Source organism: Galeopterus variegatus, unplaced genomic scaffold (assembly GCF_000696425.1).
Source record: "Galeopterus variegatus unplaced genomic scaffold, G_variegatus-3.0.2 Scaffold10012, whole genome shotgun sequence".
NCBI lineage: Eukaryota > Metazoa > Chordata > Mammalia > Dermoptera > Cynocephalidae > Galeopterus > Galeopterus variegatus.
This window is the reverse complement of record NW_007736123.1, coordinates 3,908-14,739: the sequence shown is the minus strand read 5'-3', so window position 1 is coordinate 14,739 and position 10,832 is coordinate 3,908. Positions and strand designations below refer to the sequence as shown.

At 37.6% G+C, this 10,832-nt stretch overlaps 1 pseudogene; it reads right to left on the bottom strand.

Annotated features, from left to right (window-relative positions):
• Window positions 1-7,938: 7,938 nt before the first annotated feature.
• On the bottom strand, window positions 7,939-8,755 carry LOC103609729 (annotated as a pseudogene).
• Between the last annotated feature and the right edge of the window lie 2,077 nt (window positions 8,756-10,832).

Below are 10,832 nucleotides of genomic sequence, written 5' to 3'. Positions count from 1 at the left end.
CCGGACCGGGATCGCAACCCTCGGTGTTGCCCCTGCTCCTCGCTCAGCCAGTGAGCGGCCGGTCTGTATGTGGGATCTGAACCCTCGGCGGCAGCGCCGCCGCGCTTCCCAAGCAGCGCACTGTAGCAGTGCGCCACTGGGCCGGCCCATTATTTTCAATGATCCTATGTGTAGGCTTCTGACTTGCCTTTTTCTCCTATACTAGGTACCTCATTTTGCTTGTGGCCTTTTTTTTTAATAGAATATATTGATATTTATTAGCATAAATTTTCAAAATTGATATTCATTTAGTGAATTTATTTTTACCCTAGCTCTTTCAAAAAATAATTTGAGACCTGCTACCAAAAAAGGGCATAAAAATAAGATATTAGGAAAATCAAGTTTAAGCAAATGAAGACAGGGCAACAAATAATGGTAGGCCTTCTAATACCTGAAACGAGGTGAAACACAAGGCACATTATCAAAAAAGAAAAGAAAAAAGAGAATATTTTCTTAGGACAGAGAAACTTTTTTCCCCTGGCCATTCCATTCCATTTTATTTTATTTATTTATTTTTATTGGTTATTGCTTGTGATCTTGAAGTCAGTTTCTTTATGAGAGCTTCATGGCATGTGACTGTGCTTTAAAATTTTTTTCTCCCAGTTGGTCAGATGCCTGGTGTTATTTCACAGTTCTCTGCTTAGGGTGATATAAATAACATCAAAATATGTATTTTCAAATTTGCTACTTTGTGCTTATAAATAAATAGTTAAGAACTAAATGTTATATGGTTATAAAGTGCAGGCTTATTAAATTAGGTTAATAATTAACAAATCCTCAAGCGTTATACCAGTTTCACTGTCACAGTTGTATGGTGAAGTTCTATGAGCTATTTGGTTTTGGGGGAAAGGAAGAACATTAATAAACCAAAGGCAATGGGGTGGAAAAGAAAGGACCAAAAATGTAGAATCAAATTTGGGGATGTCAAGAAAACACTATGGTAGTTTTCTTTGGCTGTAATTGGTATTAATCCTCTGCCTACATAAGGGTGGTATGCTGGCTTAGATCTTAGGGTCCTTGTCAGCCCAGAGTTCTATCACTGATAAGTAATGAGGGTGCTTTCACCACGCATGAGTATTCATAACTCCTCAAATGTCTATGATTGGTTAATTTGGTCCACAGTTGTTATCGCTTATTTTGCTGAATACTATTCTAAATGCTGGGTCTCAAGGAGTTCTTAAATGCCTCTTTCCTGCTTTGATGGCATATTATCAGCCAGCTTATTTACTCCTGGATTTTCCAGCAGGGAGACAGAAACTCAGGTCACTAACATGGTCCCACTCAGATGTTTTGGCTCCCATCTCTCTATTTACAGTATAGTTTTTTATCCTCTGTTCAGCCTTTGTGTGACTTGTAAGTTTTTCCTATGCATGTAAGTTGTGTCCCTCTAGATTGTAATTTATTTGAATTGAATATTTTTTTAACTTTTTAAAATCTGTCTTCTCTCCCCTTCCCCCACCTGGTGTTTTTAAAGTATAATACATTGTTTCTATAAATTTAAATGATACAGCTGTATAATAAATAGTACCATAAAACTTCTGTTCAGCAGGGATGAAATGCTTAACCAAAATACAATTTTCTGTTTATCTTTACTATATTTGTGCTTATTTGAAAGCGATTTATATACAGTAATAGCTGAAGCTTATGAGGATCCCCCTTTCCCAGATAAGTTTCACATAAAGCAGTGTTTCCCAAATTGTGTTTTGCAGAATACTAGTCTTATGAGAGATTAGTAATTGTTGGTAGGAGAGGTTCCAGAGTGAAATTTTAGCTTGGAAAAACACTGGGTTAAACATAGTTAATCAGATTTTTATTTTTGATGGTGATTGTGTTACTGTTTTTCTGCAGAGCTTGTCAGGGTTTTTAATAATGTTCGTTGTGACTGTCCAGGAAGGAAATATAATGAGCAGTATTTCCCAATTTGCCAAGTTTATTTCGTCACAAGAACACCCTTTCCCTTTCCCCCTCAATCCAGGAAATACTCATCAACATTTTGAAGGAGGGTTCCACTTGAACACAATTTGAAAAACCCTCTTCTTTTCATGCTTGTTAGTGTGGCATTCAAAGCATTTACTTTGTGATTGGGATGATAACTTTTATCAGGATTGGAATTCAGTTAAGGTTGGAATAATTTATTTTCATTTCTTTTAAGGAAGAATGAACAGTTTACATCAGTGGTTTTTCAAGCCTTTTTTTTTTTTTTTTTAACTTCAACCCACAGTAAGATATTACGTTTTTTGATCAGTGACCCAACACACACACATTCTCAAAACTGAAAAAGAAATTTTATGAGACAATACTTAGGCCTTAGTATGTATGATGCATTTTAATACTTCCTATTCTATTTTTAACACTTGTATGAGCTATTAAAGTAATTTACCATGCAATTTGAGAAACACTGCAAGGTGATATGAATTTATAGACTCATAAGATGTTAGAGTGAGACCATACCATAGAGACTGTTTTATAAGTGAGAAAACTAAAGCTCAGTGCAGAGATAAGAGGAGGAACTCTAGACTTAGGATTCTGGATTTAAATCCTGGTTGTGTGTTGTTGGGCAGTGTTTTATATACCCTTTCTTCTGCAGCTTTCTCATTTGTAAAATAGCAGTAGTAGACCTGATGCATAAAGTAATTGTGAGAAGTCAGTAAGAAATGCTGTGCAGTGTCTGATATGTTCTAAGTGCCCCATGTATTTTAGCTTTTATTATGACTGAAGATCTCAAATTCTTTCTGCTGTATCATATGTACTTTCAAAAATATTTCAAGACTTTGAAAGTGTTTAAAGCAGCCTGTAAGTGAACCTGGACTCTTTTGATCTATGGTTGAATGTATCATTTGTTGTGATATCAGTCCTCTGAAATAGTAAGTTTTAAAATAGCCAAAAGGACCCACTTAAAGTTGTTTTGCCTTATAGTCACAAATGGACTCATAGTTGCCAAACTTTAGGCTGAATTTGTGTATAGTTCTAAAATCATTCTTTTTAAACAGTATCTTAAATTTGGAGTAATCATTATAAGCATGTAATTAAATACAGATGTGCAGAAGATACCTATATTAGTTATTAGAATTCTTTTAGTTTAATTCACTGTAAGAACAAAAGTTGCTATCTCCAGTTTTACCCCATTTCTGCAGTTTTTTAAGTTCCTCCATCCTCAAAATTTTATAATGCTATTGGGGGGTTAATTTTGTGTCCTGACCTAAGAAAAGGGACATTTAGAGGTGATTAACAGTGAAGAGGGCAAATTCTCTATTGTCTTAAACATAGCTGGCTACTTCATATAGTATTTATGTCACCTACTGAGGCATTTGTGTTTTATAGCCCTGTATTAAATGTTTCTCAGTTTGTTTCTTTTATCGCCCATTTGTCTTCAGTATGGCCTGAAGTTGCTGAAATAAAAGGTTCCAATTAGAATCACTGACACATACTAATTCAATATGAAAATAGCATAAAGATTCTCTACGTATGTCAGCAGGAGGAATGAGGTAAAAAGAACAAATAATTGCCAACACAGCACATATATGTCAGCTGCTGATAGGTTAAGACCTCTGTAAATATTTACCTCATTTAATTCTATAACAACCCTATTTAAGAAAAATAAATAATTGGTCTGAGGTTATCACACCTAGAAAAGGGCCTAGATTTGAAACCCTGGTTGCAAAGTTTGAACTATTTTGGCGGGTGTGCAGGGGGTGGGGGGAAGCTGGTCAGTAACAGGAAACAAACCCTGGACCTTGGTGTTATCAGCACCACACTCTAAACAACTGAGCTAACCAGCCAGCCCCCTGAACTTGTAACTTGTCATACTCTGCTGTCTCTACCACAAGATACTGGAGTGTAGAATCATCTGGAACATAGGAAGTTTCTGATATAGAAACAGATGAGGTCAAGCCTCCTGGTCAGCATGTGTGATATCCCATGACACTGAGAGAACTTTCACATTACTGAGTTGCTGTCAGTGATCTTTTCGAACCCTGAAAAAATGGAACCATGCAGGGAGATTAGAGAAGTTAAAGAACTGTTTTTCAAAAAAAGGAAAAGGTGGAATCCATAAATCATAGAGGCTGAACTTGATGTTGTTTGCTGGACAGAGTCCTTAGCTCAGTATTGATTTCTAGAAGCTACCATGCATTTATTAACTATTTCCTTTCCTAATAGGATTTTATTAAGTGTCTTGGATAGGGATATAGGCAAGATATGGATATCTAACAGAATTCACAGTTTTGTCCGTATTTGTTATTATCTGAAAAATGTTAAATTACACAGTTTAAGTTGGCCTGTGTTCTAGGACTTGAGATTCATTTTAATGTTTTTACAAGTCATTTTACTTATACTCATTTATTAGAATATAGCTATCTGATGAATAGGCTTTTCTCAAATGTGTGTGGCAAATTAGTCACAGATAGGATGGGCTGCATACCTGTGCCTCACCTTCTCAAGAAGGCAAGAAGGAACTAAGAATGGTAACATCTCCCTGTTTGTGCACACAGCAAAGTAAATACTTACTAGTTATATATAGTTAAAATCATTCATTCCTGTCCTTTAAGATTGTCTATAACCCATTTATTTACTTAAGAGCTAATCTTGGTCTTGTTCACAGAGTGACTGAAAGCTGAGTTGATGAGAAGAGGGCACCCCTTCCTCACAGAAGCTAAAAAGGGGTGGGGAATATTAGCTTTTCTTTTTTATCCTATAGAAGCACCACCAGTTTTTAAATTAAATGTAATGAAGACAGAAGGGATCAGTGTGTTTAGCATAAGATATTGTATCCAGACACCCCGTGTTTGTAAAAGTCAGTATTGTCTTTTACAGAGACTTTTTGTTGTTATTCTTGAGAAGAGGAAGGAATAAGAAATAGGGAATAGGAACAAGACATAGGATTATATCCAGAAGAAAGTGACCAGACAGACACTGTGTCTAAATTTGTACTTCATACAGCTTTGAAAGATCTAATCATGAAAGTGGAACTCGTTGCTTTTCAGAATTGTCTAAAGAAATAGAGCACTTGAATAGGTTGTTGGTCAAGGAATGTACTAAGTATATGTTAAAGGCAGTGGCCTCCCAATTATAGAGGTGAGGGGGAGCTCCAGACCCAGATAGTGTAGAAATTATATGTTCTTTTTAAAAATTTGAAAAAACTTCATAAAACTATCTCACTTATTCTAGATCCTAGAAAAAATACCAGAAGATATCAAATTCATGTTATAAAACCAGCATAAACTCTTAGAAACCTAATAAAATATAAAAACAGCAACCTGATAAGACATTACAAAGGAAGAAAACTATATTCCAGTTCACTTATGGAAGTAGCCATGAAAGTCCTAAGTAAAACACCGGCAAATTGATTTAAATAAGAAATTGAAAAGAATGCAACACTTGGTATTTACTATGTGCCAGATACTGTTCTAAGTACTTTACCTGTATTATACCAGTTAATCCTTACAACCCTAAGAAAAGGGTTATTATTACGCTCACTTTACAAATTAAGAAATTTAGGCCAAGAGGTTAAATAGTCTACTGAAAGAATAATTGCAAGTAAGCCACAGAGCTTGGTTTTGGACCCTTGGGGGACTGGAACAAGCATATGTTTAACCCTTGGGCTGTATCATCCCAATGTTGTGCCAAGATAACAATGTTAATTAAATAGTTCTTCCTGAGTTATGAGCTCTTGAAATCAGACAACAAAACAAGGATGCCCAATAACACTGCCGATGTTTGATATTATCCTGGCTAATGCAAGAATACCTTAGATAAAAGATATAAATGCTGGAAGAAACGTTTCTTCCTGAGTTATGAGCTCTTGAAATCAGACAACAAAACAAGGATGCCCAATAACACTGCTGATGTTTGATATTATCCTGGCTAATGCAAGAATACCTTAGATAAAAGATATAAATGCTGGAAGAAACGGGTAGAAAATAGCAATATTTGCAGATGGTCGCAATCTTAAACCTAGGAAAACCAAGAGAATTAATTGAAGAGCTAAAAATAAGAGTTAAGGGCCGGCCCGTGGCTCACTCGGTAGTGTGCGGTGCTGATAACACCAAGGCCCCGGGTTCGGATCCCACATAGGTATGGCCGGTTCACTCACTGGCTGAGCGTGGTGCTGACAACACCAAGTCAAGGGTTAAGATCCCCTTACCGGTCATCTTTTAAAAAATAAAAAAAATAAAATAAATAAATAAATAAAAATAAGAGTTAAGTAAGATGGCTGTATATCATGTAAAGATATTTAATAATTGGTGGCATTTTTCTTGCTAGCAATAAAAAATATCGGAAGAAAAATTTCATTCGTTATTGCAATTAAAAAACGGAATGCTTAAGATGGGAGGATCTATGTGAAATGTTTGGGATCTCTATGAAGAAAACTATAAATCTGATTGAGTGATAAAAGACTTAAATTATGATGAAGAGTTACCATATTCTTAAATGGGAAAATTGAGTGTTATGAAGGGAGAAAATTTTTCCAAGTTAAATTACTGTAGTATTGGCCAGAGAGTACTGTCAAATTTTTAAAAAGTCAACCTGTGGAACTCAGTATATTTATTAACCTACTACGTGAACAAGATAACAGATTAATAGGAAAAGAGAAAGAATTATTTAGCAAAAGATTTTTGGATAATTTGTTATCCTTTGGTAAAAACAGTTTTGATAAGCTACCCTTTATGAGAAAATAGGAGGAAAATAGAATGAAAAAATAATACAAATCTTTCTATGAACTTTTTGAAAACCCCATCTGATGGAACAGTGAATAAAAAACATAAATTAGAAAATTTATATGAATTTTTATCAGACCTTTGAGTGAGGAAGCAGCCTTATTTCCATTGCTATCAAGTAATCATCAAAAGGAAAAAAAAAAAGCTTGTGAAAAAATTTTGCATGAAGATGGACAGAGAGTTGATATTCAGTAGAAGCACGCACAAACTGATAACTGCCATTTACTAGTAAACACCTCTGTGTTTTATTTTTTCTAATTTTTAATTTTTTAAAAAAAGATGACTGGTAAGGGGATCTTAACCCTTGACTTGGTGTTGTCAGCACCACGCCCTCCCAAGTGAGCCACAGGCCAGCCTTTCCTCTGTTTTAAATGCTGCCTGGGACACTTTATTCATGTTAAAATTTTAAGTCATCTTATCATTTTATGAATAATTGAGACTCAGAAAGTGAATGTTTTGCCCCAGTGATTTTGCTGTATAGTTTTACTATAGAGCAGAGCTGGGATTCAGACTTGATATCTGATAAAAGCTTTTGCTCTTAACCCTTAAAGCATGCTGCTTTTGCCCCAGTGATTTTGCTGTATAGTTTTACTATAGAGCAGAGCTGGGATTCAGACTTGAATCTGATAAAAGCTTTTGCTCTTAACCCTTAAAGCATGATGTCTTTCAAACAAGTTAAAGACTAAAACATTGGATAAATGAACAGTCAATTCAGATAGTGGCTAAAGAAAATAAATGCAAATCAACAATGGGAGGGGACTGTTAGATTTTGAAAGTGGTAATGCATAATGCTGGTAGAGATGCATTAGAGACACAAGACAAGACTGTTTGTATACTGCTGGTAGGGCCTTTCTGGGAAATAGTTTGGTCCAATATATATCCAGATTGTTAAAATGATCATTTTATTATGTAAGCTAAAGAAAAATAAAATTTATTTTTTGTCCTTTCTGTAAGTGATCTCCAGTGTCTTAAAAAATCTAGCTATTTTACTAGTTATAGTGGTATGGTTGCTCACTTTTTTGTTTTTTAGAGATCTGAAGTGATTATACTTTTATTTCCTTCACTTTAAGCTGATCACGAAATTTCACAGTGATTTCTGGGGTGAGGACAGAAGGAAGGTGGTGTGAGGAATCATTGAGGCTGTGGCCCAGTTGGCCTGAGGAGGTCCCGGGAGGGTGGGCCTTCACTGGGGCAGCCGGAGGAGCACAGATTGCCCTGCTGGTAGGTAGGTGATGTTCTGAGAGCATGGGAGCTGGTGCGTGATGTCCTATGCAGCTTCCAGTTTCCACAGCTCAATCGGGCTGCCACCTGCACTGGCCAGGGAGTTGGTGATCAGCTCAGCTGCCTTGGAGTTGCCTCGGCAGAGATGATGGCTGCCTTCACTGCTGCTCAGCCTTTTCCACCACAAATCTGGTCCTCTCTGCTTCCTGCTGAGCCTCTTGTTTGGCCTCCATTGCTTCTGTGAACTCTTTCCCAAAGGTCAGATGTGTCAAGGACACGTCATCCAGGATGAGCCCAAAGGTTACTGCTTGCTCCATCAGGTCATTGCTCACCTGTGTGGAGACCATTTCCCTCTGGGTGAATAGTCCTCCAGCATCAAAGCAAGCCAGCACTGACTTGAGGATGTCTGTAGTGATGGAAGGCAGCACATGCTCATTGTAGTCCTCACTGATGCTGGTGAAGATGTGAGGAAGCTGGCTAGCAACAGGCCAGAAAAGGATGCACGGTGTGATGTTGACATTCTGTTAATCTTTGCTACCAGTGATGACTGGAACATTACGTGGTCTAGAGCAGCAGTCAAAGATAATTGGTTTCTGTACCCAAGGGATGAGAAAGTGAGTCCCTTCCCCTACCACAGTGTCCTGCACTCCGTGGAACTGGTCAAAGATGACAACTCTGTGCCCAGCGTCCACATTTTATAAGACATAGTTCACCACGACTCCTGCAGCAGGTAAGGCCAGGCCGAACTTGCCGATGGACTCAAACCCTTTGGCAGCCATGTTTCTTTCTGCTGGACCTACTCACACCTACTTCCACTCTGACCTGCACATGAATTCCCACTCAACTTTGAATATTCGAACTATTGAATTGTATGCTTTAAATAGGTAAATTGTGTGGAATATGAATTATATCTCAATAAAACTGTTATTTTAAAAGATCTAGCTATTTTAGCTATTGGGTGAAAGAAGAAAATAGTTTGTTTCTTTAAATCTTTGGATTGTTAAAGATATTTGAACAAGTTAGAGTCTTCCAATTTATGCTGCATTGATTTTATTGGTACATCTCATTTGATGCAGTATCATACGCCTACAGAAAGTAGAGTTAGTACTGAGACTATCTTAGTGGTCATAGGAGAGAGAGCTGATAGTCCAGCGAAGTCATCTCTCAACAGAAGAACTCAGAAGTTTTACAAGTTTCAGGTTTATCAAATTCAGTCTTGAGAACCACATGCTTGGGCTTTCAGAGATACTTTCCATCTTTATTTAAAACTCATGTACACACAAGCATAGTCTCTCCTTGTTGATTTTCATTTAGTATCTTTACCTGGGAAGAGAACATGAAGATATGGCCCTTGCTCTCTAGGGGTATGCATTAAAATGTTTTTTAAAAATAATTTTCAAGTATAAAGATGCATAAGCCAGGGTAAAAAAGCTCAAAGATTCAGTGGGGAGAAAAGCTCATGTTGAGATACTGGGCTGTTGGGGAAATTAGATCAATTAGATCAGCCTGTTCTGATGAATCACGATGATAATGAAGTGCGTGCCCATAGGGTAAATGGCAACTAGTTGAGCACCTGGCCTGCATCAGTGTTGTTAGTAGGAGATTGAAAAGTTAGTTATTCCATGACATGGGCATATTCCTCCATAAACCTAGTGAATTACGGATGTTTACTGATTTGAAATATTGAATATTGCCAAGAAAGACTTCTTTTGATCATCACTGTAGGGAAAATATAGGAAAGTGGTCAGGGCCCCTCAGATGTTCAGAATCTTGCTGAGCATTTGATATAAATATGCACGAGCGCCCAGGTGTTCCTTGGTTATTGTCAAATGTAAATGCACATATGCGCCCAGGTGTCCTGGGTTATCGTATTTAAGTATAAAGGACAAATGGCTCTGATCCACAGCTCCCCCTGCCCTCAGGATGCTCCTGGGGAGTGAGGGGCAATGGACAGGCCACCACCACTGAGGACTGAGCTCATGCCGTCTGCCAATGGCTTTCAGGATCTTTCCCAATTACCTAGCATGGATCCGTGTGTGAGGGGTCTGGTGACCCAGTCTGTACAACGGGTTTGAAGGGTCTGTGAGCCCTAGCCCTAGCAATACAATTGGAAAACTTAGTATAACTAAAACAATGAAACATTTTGGCTTTAGTTATGAATTGCCTTAACCCTTAGCCTTACAATTGGCTACGTCAGCAGGATGCCCACAGTTGCCCTAGCCACACAATTAGTGTTGTCACTTAGCAATACAATCACTAACAAATATGTGCAGGTGATGCTCTAAGTGGAGGGTGCTTTGCCCTTGATAGATGGGGGAATAAGCAAAAATAGAAAAGTTGGCTAGTCATAGGGGAATCAAGATAGTCACGGTTTCGTAGGGGTGACCAAAAGTCTCGATTTGCCAGGGAAAGCACATGTTTATGCCCATTGTCCTCACATAAGTATTAATTGTACGCCCCTTTATTCTCCAAATTGCCCTGGTTTGGACGATAAATTGTCATTTTACCATTTTGCAATTGCAAAACTAGCTGTTTTCTGACCCCCTCCCTTACCCACCCCTTCTCGCTCGCTCTTTTTTTTTTTTTTTCTGCTGCCAAGGCTGTGCATCAGGTCTTCAGGTGTCTTCGCCTAAGGTAGTTTGATTCTGAAGTGGTAATTCTGGGGCCATAGCAGCTTGCTGGTCCTTCCTTGGAACTAAAAGGTTTTCAGTAGATTGCCTTGACTTTTTTTCCCTTTTGAATGAAGCTAGCACTTCTAACTCTAAAATGTTCTACTTTGCCTCAAGTTAGAAACTTGAAAGGAGAGATTCTAAGTGTAAAAACTTTGTTTTTGCCCAAATTCTCTCTTCTTCCACT